Source organism: Pleurodeles waltl, chromosome 1_2 (assembly GCF_031143425.1).
Source record: "Pleurodeles waltl isolate 20211129_DDA chromosome 1_2, aPleWal1.hap1.20221129, whole genome shotgun sequence".
Classification (NCBI taxonomy): Eukaryota; Metazoa; Chordata; class Amphibia; order Caudata; family Salamandridae; genus Pleurodeles; species Pleurodeles waltl.
The window spans coordinates 598,557,882-598,575,983 of record NC_090437.1 but is presented as its reverse complement, the minus strand read 5'-3'; the positions used below and the strand labels follow the sequence as shown (position 1 = coordinate 598,575,983).

The 18,102-nt window shown below is 44.3% G+C and overlaps 1 protein-coding gene across 1 annotated transcript in view; it reads left to right on the top strand.

Moving 5' to 3' along the window:
* LARP1B (La ribonucleoprotein 1B) overlaps positions 1-18,102 on the top strand; it is a 229,387-nt gene that overhangs the window by 109,509 nt on the left and 101,776 nt on the right. The window lies entirely within an intron of this gene.

Here is an 18,102-nt window from a genome sequence, read left to right as displayed (position 1 = left end):
CGCTTCAACTTCCTCATCTGTGGGACACAACACTTTCTTTGTATGACTGGCGTGAATCCAGTTGGGAACTCCCGCACACTTCACAGCGGTAGTGGTCGTCAGGATCACTTGGAAAGGGCCTTTCCAACGGGGTTCCAGACACGACTTCCTCACGTGCTTCTTTATCACGACCCAGTCACCTGCTTTCAGTGTGTGTCCTGGACCTTGGATCGGTGACAAGGTGGTTGCTTCCACCTGGTGAGAGAAAGAGCGAACCACGTCAGCCAGACCTTTGCAGTAGTCTAACACCATATCATCTGTAATATTCAAAAGCGCGTTTGCGGGAACTGCAGGAAGTCTCATGGCCCTGCCCATGAGAATTTCGTGCGGGGACAATCCAGTCTTTCTGTCAGGGGTGTTTCTCATTGACATTAACACCAAAGGCAATGCGTCAGGCCATTTCAAATTTGTCGATGCACATATTTTCGCCATTCTTGATTTCAGTGTACCATTCATTTGTTCCACCAGTCCTGAGGCTTCAGGGGGATAGCTACAATGCAGTTTTTGCTCAATGTTCAGCGATGCGCAAAGTAACTTTATCACCTCGTTATTGAAGTGACTTCCTCTATCTGATTCTAAAGAGATCGGGAATCCGAAACGTGGTATCAACTCCCTCAACAATAGTTTTGCAACTGTAAGGCTGTCATTTCTACGTGTGGGGTATGCTTCAATCCAGTGACTAAAAATGCACACAATCACCAACACATACTTCAGACCTCCATGCACAGGCATCTCAATAAAGTCCATCTGCATTCTGCTGAACGGGCCACCCGCCCTGCCAATGTGGCTCACGTTCACAACCGTTCCCTTTCCTGGGTTCATCTGCTGACAAATGACACAACGATGGCAAACTGCTTCTGCAACTTGACGGAATCTGGGGTTAAACCAATCAGTTTTGAACAATCTTATCGTGGCATCTCTCCCTAGGTGAGCCTGCCCATGATAGAACCGCGCTAGCTGCGATAAGAGACTATTTGGTAAAACAAATTTTCCTTCATTTGAAACCCATAACTCATCTGGTCTCCTTGTACATTGTGACTTAATCCAGGAAGCTCTTTCATCCTCCCTGACGCTATTCTGTAATGCTTTTAGTTCATCCATTGTATCCACGACCTTCAAGGCAAATGCTTCAGCTGGTTCGAGCTCTGGCTCACTTATCAAATTCCATTCATCCCTGAGCAATATACAGTTCAAGGCACAAAATCTTGCGACTTGATCCGCATATGCATTTCCCAGGGAAACATAGTCCTGTCCTTTTGTATTAGCACTACACTTTACCACTGCAATTTCGGCTGGCATCTGAATGGCGTGTAACAATTCCCTTATTCTCTCCCCGTTTTTCACTGGGGACCCTGAAGAGGTCAGGAAACCTCTCTGTGACCATAGTTGCCCAAAGTCGTGCACAATTCCAAACCCGTACTGACTGTCAGTGTAAATGGTAACCTTCATCAATGTAGACAGTTGGCATGCTCTTGTAAGGGCTACAAGCTCTGCTACTTGTGCGGAATAGACTCCTTGAAGCCAGGACGCTTCCAAGACACCTGTTACAGTACATACAGCATATCCTGCTTTCAAAATTCCCAACCCATCTCTTAGACATGAACCATCAACAAAAATAATATGGTCATTTTCATCAAGCTTAGTATCCCTAATATCAGGTCGGGGTTTTGTGCAAAATTCAGTCACCTGAAGGCAGTCGTGCTCGACGTCTTCAGCGTTCTCAATTTCAGCATTTTCACCGGGAAGCAAGGTTGCTGGATTCAACGTAGTGCACCTTTTCAGCTGCACATTCGGTGAGCCCAGAATTATTGTTTCATGCCTTGTGAGTCTTGCTCCAGTCATGTGTTGCGTTCGGGAGCGGGTCAAAAGTATCTCAACTGAGTGAGGGACCATGACTGTTAATGGGTGTCCCATCACTATTCCTTCACTCTGAGTGAGGCTGATACCAACTGCTGCTACGGCGCGCAAACACCCTGGCAGTGCTGCTGCGACCGGATCCAAAGTAGCTGAAAAATACGCTACTGGTCTGTTTATGCCACCATGGGCTTGGGTCAAGACAGACAAAGAACATGCATCACGTTCATGACAAAACAATGTGAAAGGCTTTGTGTAATCAGGCATACCTAAAGCTGGAGCCCTGCACATGCATTCTTTCAATTCAATAAAAGCATCCATCTCATCTCCTTTCAGCTCAATTTCATCCAAGGCATCCTTCTGGGTCAGTTTCAGTAAAGGCTTTGCTAGAGTTGAGAAGTTGGGAATCCACTGGCGACAGTAGCTCACCATCCCCAAAAACTTCCTCACCTCCCTCCTCGTCTTTGGTGGACTCATTTGAAGTACACTTGTTATTCTTTCCTTCATTATTCTCCGTGACCCTTTCTCTATTTGATGACCCAAGTATTTTACTTTCTTCTGACAGAACTGCAACTTTGAAGGAGACACCTTGTGTCCATTCCTTCCCAAATGGTTCAGTAGAGCAATGGTGTCGGCTGTGCAGCCACTTTCTGTCTTAGATGCAATCAGTAAGTCATCAATGTACTGTACTAGGGTTGACTTGAATGGCAATTCTAACGCTTCCAAGTCTTTCTTTAGAATCTGATTGAAAATTGACGGTGACTCAGAAAACCCTTGAGGAATTCGACACCAACTGTAAACTCTGTCCAAGAATTTGAAACAAAAGAGAAATTGGCTGTCCTCATGAAGAAGCACAGAAAAGAATGCTTGTGACAAGTCGATGACTGAGAACCACTCGGCATCACAAGGGACTTGAAACATTATCACAGCTGGATTTGGTACTACAGGGCAGCATTTAATTATGATGTCATTTATTTTCCTCAAGTCCTGCACGATTCGGACCTTTCCACTCGGCTTTATTAGTCCCATGATTGGTGAATTACATGGACTGCTTAACACTTCTCTCAGTACTCCCTGCTTTACAAACTCGTCAATGAGTTGGGCGACTTTCATGAGGGTGTCTTGTGCCATGTGGTATTGTGGGGTCTGGGGAAAGGTTACATTGGGTTTTACGGTCACTTTCACTGGTTCCACTCCTTTCACCAATCCCACCTCCTTTCCTGTCATATCCCACACTTCCTTTCCGACTGTTTCCCGTAATTCAGCTGGAATATCTTCTTCAGTTATCATCGGAAAAAGGTTAATCAGAGGATATTCTTCATCGACAGTTTCCATCTCCTCCCCTTCTACACTGTCCTCTTCTTCCCCATCCCTGCTCGTCTGAATTCTAATTCCATCGTTCGAACACATAATCGAACATCCCAATTTGCACAATAGGTCTCTCCCTAACAGTGCTATCGGGCTTGAGTCACATACCACAAAATTATGTGACCCTTGATAGTTACCAATTCTGACTTGTACTGGATCTGTGATTGGGTTCGTCAGGTGCCTGTTTGCCACTCCCACTACTTGAACTGTTCTCCCTGAGAGTGGCAAATTTGGTACTTCAATGCTCCTAACAGTTGAACGTGTGGCTCCTGTGTCAACCAAGAATGAAACACGATGACCCATAACTCTTCCCTCCACATATGGACCCTTTTGATCAACTTCCAAGGATGCTGCAAGCACACAATTTCCCTCCTCATCTGAACTTTCACTCTCCCATACATTGTTTATTCCATTCTCACTGTGTAATGGGAACTGTTGTACGGTGCCATTTGTATTCATCACCTGACCCGAGACCTGTGGAGGAACCATCACTTGCTGCTGACTCACTGGTGCCAAAGGTATTTGCATTTGCTGATTAGGTACCATGGGAAACTGCTGTTGCATTGGCTGCATTTGCGTCATCTGCATACGGGGCATCTGCATCTTCTGCGGCTGCATGGGCTGTAATCCCTGCAGCTGATTTATGGTCTGAAAATTTGGGTTTGGACCTCTCATTTTCGGTCCCCTCATTGTCTGGAATGCATTGACATCACTGTTTTGCTGACCAACACCTGCACCTTCCTGCACCACCATCGGACACTCGCGTTTCCAATGCCCGACGATTCCGCACACGTGACACGGCATCACCCTTTTCAATGCCTGCACACCATTCGGAATTGCAACAGTGTTCAAATCCGGACCATTACTCCCAAAGCCTCCTCTGCCTCTGCCTCTCGCCTGTGGCTGAAACACCATATTTCCCTGCGGCTGCGGCTGCGGCTGCGGCTGCGGCTGCGGTATCTGCTGTTGGAACCCTTGCAACCCTTGCAAACCTGTCTGAGCTGCTTTAAGTTGCATCACCATCACTTTCTCTTTCAACCTTTTCTGTTTCACTTCAATTTCGTCGCTACAGTATTTCGCATAATTCAACACCTCATCAATCGGTTTCGACTGCCAACAAATCAAATGCGTCTTTATCATCTGACTTATCTCTGGTCTCAGCCCTTCCACAAATCTAAACACAAAATGAAGCATGTCCTTCGCCTCTATTGTTTCCGTGCCACTGTAGTTCTTGAACGCCTTCAACAACCTCTCATAGTAACCATGAATCGACTCTTTAGCCTCTTGGGCAGTTCGATCAATCTTCTGCCAATCCACATTTTTCGCGGCAACCTTCGTCTTCAAATGCTCAATCACCTTATAGTACAAGCTCATTACCATAGGTGATGGTGCACCCGTATCCCTGTCCCTCTCTGGTTCACTTGTCGGCCAACCTACAGCCCTTTTGCAGTCTTCCCACAAATCTGCCGGAACCACAATCTCAAAGAGGGTGTTCAGGTCTTCCCAAAGACATTTTGCAAGCTTCACAAACCTATCAGTCTGTTGATACCATTCAATCGGTTTCTCTCTCAGTTTGGGAAAATCATCCGTAAAAGACTGAATGTCGCTTCTGTGCCACGGTACATGTATTAATTTTCCCCCTGCTGTCTCCCTCATTGGTAACATGGTTATTGCATCACTACTCTGTGGTCTTTTCTCCTTATGCTCTGGGACACTGTCTTTCCTCTTTTCCTTTTTCTTTGCCCATCTGCTTTCCCATTTGTCTAAGCACCTCCACACTTGTGCACTCTGCAGCAATTCTCTAAGGTGCGTTTTCATGCCTGGTGACCTCATGTGTTCAAAGTCTGTGGTCCCGAAATCCAATCTATAGCTCCTGCTCAAGTGTTTTGTCTTGTCTATCTCAACCCCGTTTTTGTCAGCTATTTCTTGCAACCTTCTATGTACCTTGTTCACTTTTCTCGTAATCCTGGGACATAGATATCTCAGCTCTTCTTCCGAGTAGGACTCTAACCTATTCAAACCCATAGTCCCTTCCACCAATTCTTCTGCTTCCATGTTCAACCTGACCTTATTCAGATAGTCTTCTCCCTTCCCACTGGCTGAGCTTTGTGTGGAATTCAGACTGTTGAACCACTGTGTCAGCTGTTGCGCATTTATTTTCGTAACTCATTACATCTTGTCTAGTCTCATGATATTTCCCAGTTTCTTGATTTGACTCTTCATATTGCGAGGTATTCCTTGGTTTTTACTTTGCTAATACAAGAGGACAGTGCCTCAATTTCAAGTTTCGTCCACTCTCAATTTTCTTTGGTAAGTCAGGTTTTTGAAACAGTTGTCTCGCCAAACTGTTGTTTTTCTCAAAAATGTATGCTGAACATATAGACATGTAGTGTCAGCAGGCTGCATCCTTGGATCTGTTACATTTTCATTCACATATTGCTTCTGCCCACCGGAGCATTCAGCATGGTGCACTGGGTCAGCCCACTGTCCCATTGGCTCCCCTCAACTTGAGTGACAGCACAAAGTCTGTGCACAATGTTCACATGGCTAAAATAATTCCTTTCCCTTCAATGATAAAGCAGGTTGAAAATGTGTTTTCTCACTTTTATTTGTTATTTTATAATAAGTTTAAGTATCAGCTATTTACATTATTTATGCTTCCTATATTAGGTCGATGACGATTGCCTCCTTCACAAATAACGTTAATAAGATGCACGGAACAACTGAAAGGCTTTCTATTTAAAACATAACTAGCAAAACCTCCACATCAGTGCATGTTTTTAAACAATTTAATTTATATGATGATATATTTCCTTTTTGGTTCTTATTTTTTATTTGTGCACCATATGCTTATGCACAAAAAATAAAACAAAAAACAATCCCACCAGCTTGCCAAGGCCAGGGGTACTGCCTTTGCCCATGCTCAACCATCTTATTCTGTGTTCTTTTTTGGGTATGCCTTCAATAACCTCACTCTCAAATAGACCCTAACTTCTTCTGCATTTATTTCTCCATCTGTTCAACTCTCTTTGTTACTTAGATGTTTTTGTTTCACATTGTGAAGCATTTTGTCATTTTGATTTTTCAGTTTACACTTCATTTTCACATCGCATAACCTCATCATATTTTGTACAGCTCATCCCCTCATAACTTGGTGAATCATGCAATCATGTACTGTTTAGGTTAATCTGGGGAGCCATCATATACATTCTTATCCCTCCCTTATCATAGTTCACTAACCACCCTACTGTCATTCTTCCCTTCAACCCATTACCTTTATTTCGGCCCAACAGGGAGTTTCTACTTATTATTGAATTGGCTAGTCCATATGAAATACATAATTCTGATGGTTTAGTGAGACAGAGAGAGCAATTTAGCGAGGAAGAATGTAAGCAGCTATTGCTAAGTCGATTACCTTCTTAATGTTTATGGCACTTACTAAGCAGTTGTTCACTCTATCTAGTACCAGAACATCCCTGTGTTAGTCCTGACAGCCTCAGGATGGTCTTCCCACAAACGTTTTTGCCTGTTTGCCTGACATTTTTGCTGAATTCTTTTTGTTGGCCTTTGGACTCTGAGCACTTTACCACTGCTGACCAGTGCTAAAGTGCATGCGCTCTCTACTGTATACATGGATTGATTGGTACATCCACAATTGGCACATTAAATTTACTTATAAGTCCCTAGAACATGTGCTCAGGGCCTGTAAATTAAATGCTACTAGTAGGACGGCAGTACTGCTTGTGCCAGCCACTCAAGTAGCCCTTAAACATGTCTCAGGCTTGCCATTGCAAAGCCAGTATGTGCAGTTACACTGCCATGCCTAAATGCCATTACAAACCCCTTTCCCAAGCCTTAACCTCATCCTTTATTACATATAAGTCACCTTTAAGGTAGGTCCTAGGTAGCCCAGAGGGCAGGGTGCTATGTAATTAAAAGGTAGGGCTATACTTTTAGGTTTTGCATGTCCTGGTAATGAAAAACTCCCAAATGTATGTTTCATTACTATGAGGCCGACCCCCTCTCATAGCTGAACATCGAGGATTCCTTATTACATTTAATAAGCTTTCATTCCTAATTGAGAAGGAGTAGATATGTCATGTTTAGTACCTATGGAATTGTAATAAGAAACCATCTTTAATGTTGAAGTTGGATTTATTGTTACAATTTCAAAAATGCCGCTTTTAGAAAGTTTACGTTTTCCTGCTCTTAGCCCTGTGTGCTTGCTGCCTGTCTCCAATACATGTCTGAATTGGGTGACAGCTGGACTTCGTGCATTCCCTGCAGACAGTCACTCACAAAGGGAGTTTAGGTGTGACTGATGAGCCATCATCATCCGGATGGCCCATCTTAGGCAGCGTGGGTTGGAGGAGCTGATACTTACACCAGAATAGGCAGTGTCCTGCTTCAAGACAAAGGGCTGCATAACCCCCCTAGTGAGTCTGGAGCCAGGGCATGAAGAAAGGACGTACGTGCACCTCAAAAACCTTTCTTTGAAGTCACCCCCCCTCAAAGGCACAACTGGGTCTAAGTACCGGACCTCAGCCCCTACCATATCACTCCACTGCTGGACCTGTGAAGAACTCTATCAGGAAGAAGGACTGCTGTGCTGCTACAAGGACTGCCACTCAGGACTTCTGCTCTGGAGGAACAGGTTTTTTGCTGTTCTGCCCTGCTGCCCTTTGCCCCACTGAGGAAGGACCGGTTCCATCTCATGAGAACCCAGAGTGACTGCAAGGGCTTGCTGGCTTGCCTCCTGTTCTGAAGTCTCAGGGACATCAAAGACTTCTCTTCAATCTACAAACAGCATCTGGACTTTGCTTGCTGCAAGTCTTGCTCTGCCAAGTGGTGCCAAACCAGTCTATGGCCTTTGCATGTGAATGTAGAGTGCTTCAACTACCAGAACCCACGCATCATCATCATCAGAACCAGCGCCTCATCACCGTTGCATGGAAAAACCTGGCGTATAACACTCAGAACCACCACATCGCCTTCTGAACCACCGCTTTAGAACCAACACATTGCCACCACTGCGTGGAGAAGATCGATGCATCATCCCCTCCAGTGTGGATTAACCTGCCTATTTCATCTGGAACTGCCGCACTTCAGGAACCTGCACTTCACTAAACGGAAGCGATGCATTGCTGTGGTTGTGTGAAGAAATCTAGTGCAATTCTCCCTGACTGACACTTGGGATTATTCCAAATTTCTGGTACTCTAATTTTTTCAGTTGTTTCTGTGACCTCACCTGTCAAGATGGAGTTTGAGTTGGCCGACCTGGAGAGCTACACAGTGGCCCAGCTCAAGGGATTCTACAAGGAGAGGAGACTGCTTGCAAAAGGATGCTCTAAGGAGGCAGAGCTCCGGAAGGCTTTGAGAACAGAGAACATAGGCAGAGGCCCGCTAGATCCACACACACAAACAATGAGAAGAAGGGGGGCAGGAAATGAGGAGTAATTGGAACCGTACCTGCCAGAGGGTCTTGATATGTAACCTGTTGAGGGGTGGACATCCTCCCAGAACTGGAAATTCATCCAAGTGCATGAAGCGGTGTGCCATCCAGGAACCTGTCTCCAAAGGAGCTGGAGTACAAAAGAGAAAAGAGGAAATTGAGACTGGAGCTTGCAAAATTGGAGGAGCAGGCTCTGGAAGAGAGGAGGCTAGCCATGGAGGAACACAGAAGATGGATTCCAGCAGCAATGGTGGCAGCATATCCACAGTATCCACTTGTGAAGTAAGAGTCCACGTCCCAAAATATTTGGTGCCCAGTTATGTGGTGGTGGATGACATAGGCAAATTGTTTGCAGCCCATGAGGTGGCTCTAAGGGTGCACAAGGTTCCTGAAGAATTCTGGCGGAGGGTAGCTTGTGGAGATTCACGCCAACAGTGGACAGGTAAACGCTCCTAATGCTGGAATAAATAAAGGACAATTGATACCAGGCTGATTGAACGTGGACAATTTATGTGTGCTCTCCCAAAAGGGTGGTCAGGGTTCCCACCAGAAAAAGGAGGGGGGAGAGAAAAAGAAGTAATTCTCTCAAGCCCTCCAAAATGGTCCACAGGGGCAAGAGACCCTTTCCCCATTTGGCCACCAGAAAAAGAGCTTCCCTGACAAGAGTCAGACAAGAAATCACAAATGCTATGAGTGTTTGGAGTATGGACACTACTAGGAGGATCCCAAGTGCCCAAAAAGGAAAGATACCAGGGGTGGCAAGTATAGGACTTGGGGGGTTGTCCCAGTAAGTGGGAGGGAACTCAGAGAGGTTACCCTAGTCCCTGCGTGATGAGGAGCTAGTTCCTAAAATCCATGTGCCCTCTAATATTGCAAAGTATAGGCAATGGGTTACCATCAATGGGCATGGGTTGAGGCTCTGAGAGACACAGGAGCCGGTGTGACTATGCTAAGGAGTCAGCTGGTGACCGCAGAGCAAATTATATCCAATGCATCACATAAGGTTGTGGTGACTAACAGCTAGTGGCCCTTGTTCCATTTGAGTGGGTGGGAGGGGGGGATTCAGGTCTTCTGAAAGTTGCTGTGAGCCATGCCATGCCTGTGGACTGTTTGTTAGGGAATGATCTTGAGCATGCTGCCTGAGATGAAGTGGAGTTCATGCCACAACTGGAAATGTTGGGGTTAGCTGAGTGGTTGTGTTCAACCACCAGGTCCATGGCTGCCCAGGAAGGGAATCAAGGAAGTCTGGACACTGGGGTAAGGTGCGTGGGAAACCAGTCCCTGAATATCTTCCAGCTGAGGTGGATGGGTACTGTTGCACAGAGGGCCCTGCATGGGTCCTGAAGTTGGCATGCACTCCATCGCGGGTGGCCTGAACTTTTGAATTTGCCCTGGTCTAGCCTGACCAGATACCCCAATCAGCGCTTACCTTCTCTTAGCACTATTTTCACATTTATTCTTTAAAAAATAACATCTCAATTTCCACTCCTTGGATTTTTGTTGTCTATTTTTTTAAACCTGATGTGGAGTCTTTTTGTGGTGTTTTCATTGCGTTACTGTTTGAAGTATTGCACAAATACTTTACATATTGCCTTTTAAGTTAAGCCAACCTGCTCTGTGCCAAGCTACCAGAGGGTGAGCACAGGTTAATTTATGGTGTGTATCTGACTTACCCTGACTAGGATTGTGGTTCCTGCTTTGACAGGGTGCATACCTCTGCCAACCAGAAACCCAATTTCTAACACTTGTGTTGGAAATTGCCCCTCTGCAGGGTCACCCCCAAACTTTGTGCCTTCCTCTTTCTCTTTTTCTGACCTCATGTTTGCTGGCTTTAGGAGTTGGGACACTTTACCACTGCTAACCAGTGCTAAAGTGCTTGTGCTCTCTGCCTAAAAACATGGTAACATTGGCTCATACCCAATTGGCATCTTTAATTTACTTGTAAGTCCCCAGTAAAGTGCAATACGTGTGACCAGGGCCTGTAAATTGAATGCTACTAGTGGGCTGTAGCACTGGTTGTGCCACCCACATAAGTTGTCCCTTAACCATGTCTCAGGCCTGCCATTGCAAGGCCTGTGTGTGCAGTTTCACTGCCACTTCAACTTGGCATTTAAAAGTACTTACCAAGCCTTAAACTCCCCTTTTTCTACATGTAAGTCACCCCTAAGGTAGTCCCTAGGTAACCTATAGGGCAGGGTGCTAGTAGATAAGTGGCAGGATACATCTGTGTGTTTTATATGTCCCGGTAGGGGAAATCTCTGCTCCTCTAGCATTAGGTCTATGTTCACATACTGCTGGAGTGATAGATTCTGATCAGAAAGGGGTAAACAGGTCATGTTTAGTATGGCTAGAATGGTAATAGAAAATACTGCTTATTGGTGAGGTTGGATTTTATATTGTTATTTTAGAAATGCCACTTTTAGAAAGTGAGCATATTTCTGCACTCAAATCAACCTGTGCCTTACAGCCTGTCTCCAATCCATTTCGGGGCTCGGCTGGTTGACAGCTCCCTTGTGCATTTCACCCAAACAACCACAAACACAGGATACTCAGTCACACCTGCACTCATCTGCATACTGAATGGGTCTTCCTAGGCTGGGAGGGTGGAGGGCCTGACACTTACATTTCAAAGACTTGTGGCCTGCCTTCACACGATGGACTGTCAAACTCCCTAATGGGACCCTGGCAGACAGACCTCTATTGAAAGGGGACCTTGTGCACTTCAAACCACTCTTTGAAATCTTCCCCACTTCAAAGGCATTTTTGGGTATATAAACTGGGTCCCTAACCCCACCAAATTAGACACTTCTGGACCAGGTCCTGTAACCTGTCAAGAGGAGCTGTCTGGCTACCCAAAGGACTCACCTGGACTGCTTTGCTTTGAAGGACTGCTGCCTTGCTGTTGCCCTGCTGCCTTGCTGGCCTCTGACTTTGCTGAGAAGTACTCTCCAAGGGCTTGGATTGAGCTTGCCTCCTGTTTCTGAAGTCTCAGGGCCAAAAAGATTTCCTCTCTTCAAGGAAACTCCTTGTGAGCTGAAAATCGACGCACAGCCTGTTGGAAACGACACACAGCCTGCCCTGCGAACCAGAAAATCGCTGCTTTGCTGGACCGGAATGATGCAGTCCGAATACCAGAGTGGAGATCAATGCAACCCTGCGTTGCGACCGGAACTTCAATGCACAGCCATACCGGATTGATGTGCAGATGAGCCAGGACAACACAGCCTGACTTCCTGAGTGAAGAATCGACGCAGCACCTGCCGTGCAACAGAAACTCTGACGCATCACCCACCGGATCGACTCAGTGCCTGTGACTACATCCTGCACACCCATGATTTCCACGCATCATCTCTCGGCGTCAAACGAACCCCGCATCACAGTGAGGATCCAAGGCTGCACGTTAGAAATCAACGCAAAGCCCTCGTAGCTTGGAAAGAAATGACGCATCGTCTGTGCCGTGTCGGGAAATCCACCGCACACCTTCCTTTTTCCACATATCTCCTCCTCTGCGGTCTCCATGCGTGTAATTTTGACGCAAAACAGGTACTTTGTGCACACAAGAGACAACTGTTGAATTTTAAGATTTAAGACTCTTCTTAACATTGCAAAAGTGATATTTCAACTTGTGCTTATCGAACCTTTATCGTTTTGACCTTAGTTTAGCCAGATAAATACCTTATCTTTTTTTAACTCTGTGTGGTGTATTTTTGTGGTGTTTTCACTGTGTTACTGTATGGTTTATTGCACAAATACTTTACACATTGCCTTCTAAGTTAAGCCTGACTGCTCAGTGCCAAGCTACCAGACAGTGGGCACAGGATAATTTGGATTGGGTGTGGCTTACCCTGACTAGGATTGTGGTCCCTACTTGGACAAGGTTGTATACCTCTGCCAACTGGAGACCCCATTTCTTACGCCCTGTCAAAATATCATCTGACATAATTCTTGTGTCTTAAATATCATCCACAAAATATTGTCGTATTGGAGTTAATGGAAAAAATCAGATATTTGACATAAAATATGATATTGTTGTTAACGATATGTAGCACACACATATATGTCTGACGATGGTTGTATACAATGGCTCCCATTCTGCATCTGTAAAACTGTCACACATGCCCTGAGCCCTGGCAAGCTGGACTAAGGGAACACACTCTATGCTAAGCTTCACAATAAACTCACCTGAAAGTTGCAGTCCATTCAGAACTCAGCGGCCAGAATCACTCTCTACCTCTCATGCCACATTCACATCAAACTACACCTAGAGGAGCTTCACTGACTTCCTATACACAAATCAACACAACTCATACTCCTCTGCTGTACAAATTAGGATAGTATGATATAATATGACATAACATATTCCTATATACAACCGGTAGACACTGTTTCTAGATAACTGACATGATAAATTTGCACTATTCTATATATCCTGAAGCACATCAGGTGATTGCATTATCACAAAAAACGGTTTTAACTAAAGCCCTGTTGTTGCTGTGCATGAAGACTAGCAGGTGAGCTCTTAGTAATAATTAATTGGGTCAGAAAAACCAACTACACAAACTCATCATATAATTAAAATGTTCGGTCATTTGAACAGATAATACACATACAGTCAGCATGGCCCTGAAATTCAGAAAGTAAAAACAAATAGCCACTGTGGCACTCCCTAATGTGCAGATGTAGTGCCTTTTCAGTGAAAATATGAGAGAAAGGTTGCTTTTTCAGGGAGCGATTACATGCAGAAGTGGCAAGTAGTATGAGTGTTTAATTCTTCCTAACTATGTATTTTTTATTTCTTTCAGCTCCTATTTGTGTTGAACGTTATAAAGTGAATCTCCTTTGATCTGAATAGTATTTGGTAGAAGAATTCTGCATACACCATCTACTCAGGGGGCTGTCTACTACATCTCCATAAACCTACTTCTATGTGACTTCTCCTGGAGAATACAATTAATAAATGTCACCCAATATTATATTAGGAATTGTCAGTGTCTTTGTTCACTGTATAACATACAAATAGTTATTTTAAATTGCACTTGTATATCCCATAAAGTAAAGGTTACATTGTGAAGAAGGGAATCATTAAAAATAAAAAAATGATTACTATTGTTTCTTGTAATTAAAACAATATCTTCTTGTCACCATTAACGCCTCCAATGCTCTCACCAGCTAATGTTCCTAATACACATTTTGTTGGTCAAGTAGTCTTTAAAATAAAATAGTAGATATATCAAAAGAGGAAAGTGAAACGTGATGGCTAACACAGAGCAATGAGTGTAAAATTAGAGTAAAAGCACCCCCATTAAGTAATGTTTTCCAATGTTTTTGGATTTAGTATTTACGACTGTTCAGCGATTTGAACAATTATCAAAGTAATGAAATACATTTTACACTTATCTAGTACACGTATACAAAATATGCAGAGAGTGACATTCCATAACTCAGAGGTCTCTTTTTAGGGTCGAGTGCAAAGCGCTTTGTCCCTGGTGTAATTTCTCTATGGGCTTTTAACCACGCCCATGTCAAGCCCATCAGTTTGGTTGGTTTGTGGGCTTGCCTTTTAAAATTAGCTTGATTTAATTAGTGAAAGGCATGCATACGTCATGTCTTTTCAGGTGTTTAGCCCGCCTCAAGCACACCGGCCAACTACTGAAAACATACAAGGCTCCATATTTTTCATATGGATTCTGCACTATTTTTTGTCTTTATTTCGTAGGAAGTGTGACCCCGCTGGGCAGTAGAAGAGCGCTTTGCATGACATCGAGCCTGTTACATGGATATTTGCACTTTTGCAGGTTACATGGATAATTGCACTTTTGCCGGTTACATGGATAATTGCACTTTTACCGATATGTTTCACTGAGAGCGAACTTCTGTTTCCTTTTGCGTGTTTGCGCTCATGTGGTCATCAGCTCACTTATGTGAGATTGTTTTACTTTTCATTTTGTGGCAAGAAAATTCCAGTTAGGAGTTTACAAAGCTAATAGCTTTAACTCCAGTAAAAGTGAGACCCATTGCATTGCAAATGCTCATTGAAGTTGGTGCCAAAATGGCTCTGCAGCCTTTGTTTATGCTGACCTTTGCTCTACAGACAATCTGATGGTCTTATCTTGAAATATAATGTGTCCTGTTCTGAACTGCATTCACAATGCTCACCCACAATCAGCTGGCACACAAGGCAAACAAAAATTCGAGAAAGAGCTGAAAGAACTCATAATATCTCTAACCCATCCTTCAAATCTTTTATGAACATTTTTATGAACTTCTCCCTCATAACATAAAATAAGACTTAAAATACCTTCCGGCATGACTGAATAAATAAATATGCCATGATAATACTTTTACTTTTAATGACCACCACTTAGCATTTTCATCAACCTCAATATAAATTCATAAAGGGGGCACATTTAAATGTAATGATCAGTGGAGTCCATGATATTCACACTACCGATCCATACCCTAAGTGATTGTCCGACGTCATCCGTGCCTGCGTATGTCACCATTTTAGCAGCCATGCATCAGTCAATGTTTGAGTACCATGTTGCCCCATTCCTCTGCGATTTTTCATCTCACAACCACCAATTTAGTAAACACATGGAAGCTTCTTATATTTGAGAGATGGGCGCTTGCCTCCCTACATACTTAAAATCTTTACTTTAGCATTCAGTTGTATTTGGATTTCAGTGACCACTGTGGCATGGTTTTCATTTCACCCTTCCCCAAAACACTTATATCACAAGACATTCCAAAATTGTGCAAAAGAATATACCCACCACAGCACAGCCTGTAGCGTATATCTTGTTTATCCTTCTGAACAACTGTGTATGTGTAATATTTACAGTGCAAGATTTTGAACTGAACCACCCTATTCGTGATCCAATAGAAACCTCCCTAGGGCACTGTCTTGCCTCCTCCCAATTAATATTATTCAAAGGTCTTTCAGTTTGTTGAAGGTCTCTGCAACGTTATTGATCAGTGCCTGGTATATCTTACATATCACTTTCGTAGTTACAGGCTCTGTTTTCCAAAGGTGAACAGTCTTGAGCAAAACAGGTGTCCTTATATTCTGTCATAGTATTTTTCAACTATATGTACGTATACAATTGGGTCTTTTCAGAGACATAGGGGGTCATTCCGACCCTGGCGGTCAAAGACCGCCAGGGCCGCGAATGACGGAAGCACCGCCAACAGGCTGGCGGTGGTTCCTTGCCCATTCTGACCGCGGCGGTAAAGCCGCGGTCAGAAAACCGGGGCCGGCGGTTTCCCGCCGGTTTACCCCCAGCTGGGCGAATCCGCCATGGCGGCGCTGCAAGCAGTGCCGCCATGGGGATTCTGACCCCCTTACCGCCAGCCTGTTTCTGGCGGTTGTCACTGCCAGGAAGAGGCTGGCGGTAACGGGTGTCTAGGGGCCCCTGGGGGCCCCTGCACTGCCCATGCCAGTGGCATGGGCAGTGCAGGGGCCCCCTAACAGGGCCCCATTAAGCTTTTCACTGTCTGCTTAGCAGACAGTGAAAAGCGTGACGGGTGCAACTGCACCCGTCGCACCCCCGCAACACCGCCGGCTCCACTCGGAGGGCTCCTGTGTTGCAGGGCTCCTTCCCGCTGGGCCGGCGGGCGCTACCTTGGGTAGCGCCCTCTGGCCCAGCTGGAAGGTCAGAATGGCACCCGCAGTGCGGCCAAATGGCGGTTCAGAATGACCCCCATAGTGCTTAGGTGGTCAAATAACATCATCTCTTATGCATCCCCAACTTGGAAGAACCCTAGAATGCCCTTTTCCCTGAATCCTATCAGTTTGTTAGGATGTCACTATTCCATAGTGATGTTACTTTACTAGACAGAACTTCCCTGCCTCAATGAGATGCAGCAGTTTGACAGACTTTAATCACTAATCTCTTGAGTTCAGGCAGGCATTTCAGTGCTTGCCCTTCCACCCACAGATCATCTTGTGGTAGCCCTTCATTCTCGTAGCATGATGGTCGAACATCAAAGATGGCTCCTTTAGTACAGAATTAAAGACCAAATGGGATGCCCAGTGGTATCTAGATGGGTCATGCAGATTTATACCTCTGTCATATGCACAACTGGCATATTGTTATGTTATCCTAGAAAGGTTACTTTCCCTTAATAAAGAGGAGAGTAGTGTATGCCTAAGACAGCGCAGATCTCTAGTGCCATGCAGGGTAGTTTGCATCCTAATACTTGACACATGGTTCCATATTGAAATCTACAGTCTGTTGCTTGCAGACTCTAATGAAGTTAGGGTACTTGTGTGCTTGGAGAGCAGATATATGGAAACAATAAAATGTGCCTCATTCCTGATCAATGAGGAAGAGGTAACCAGAGAAATCCTATTGCATAGCACTATAACATGCAGCACCCCTCCTTTCCTTTTTTGTTTAAGTCCATCATCTGTAAAAGCCCGTAACACACATGCAATATCCTTTCTGTCTGAAGAACAGCAGTGTGAATAACAATGTAAAAAATAGGTATGCACACACTCACATCATCAGTATTGTTGGTCAACAACAAATGTAGAACCTGAATGGTAGTCAAAGACATCTACAACCCTAATGTGATCTATGACCTCGAGATCCAAACATAGGTTGTCCCAGTTTAGTTTAAACCATGCTCCATAAAAAAAGGTTATATTTCACAATAAGTTGCTTAATGACAGCCCACAACCTTCACCACTGCTCTCAACCCAGGAATAGACTGTACTGCATCAAGGAGGTAAACACACTCTTACTAACATCATGTTTTCAATCCTGATGTTCTAGGCATTCATGCAACATACTCACAAGCTGGTCTTTTTTATTTCTGTTCATCCTTGCGATCTTTGCAGGGTGACCCACGAAACACTTTGCCTTCCCTCCTTCTGTTTTTCTAAATTCATTTTTTTTTCACTTTAGGACTATGTGCACTTTACCACTACTATCCAATGTTAAAGTGATTGCCCTATCTCCATGAAAAATTGTGATTTGGCCTACATATAATTAGCACCTTTAATTTACTTGTAAGTTTCTAGTATATGGTACTACATGTACCCAGGGACTGTAAATTAAAAGCTACTAGTGGGAATCAGCACTCATTGTGCTACCCACCAGAGTAGCACTTTACAACATGTCTCAGGCCTGTCACTGTAGCCTGTAGTGCAGTTTTAATTTGCCATTTTGACCTTATAAAATAAACCTTTGGCCAGGCCTAAATCTTCCTTTTTAATACTTGTAAGTCACCCGTAAGGTAGGCCCTAAAAGCTCATGGGGTAGGGTGCATGGTATTTAAAAAGTAGGACATGTGGGTTTAAGTTTTATATGTCCTGCTAATGAAAAATTCAGACAGTCTTTTTTCACTAGTGCAAGGCCAATCCCTCCCATTGGCTTACTCCGGAT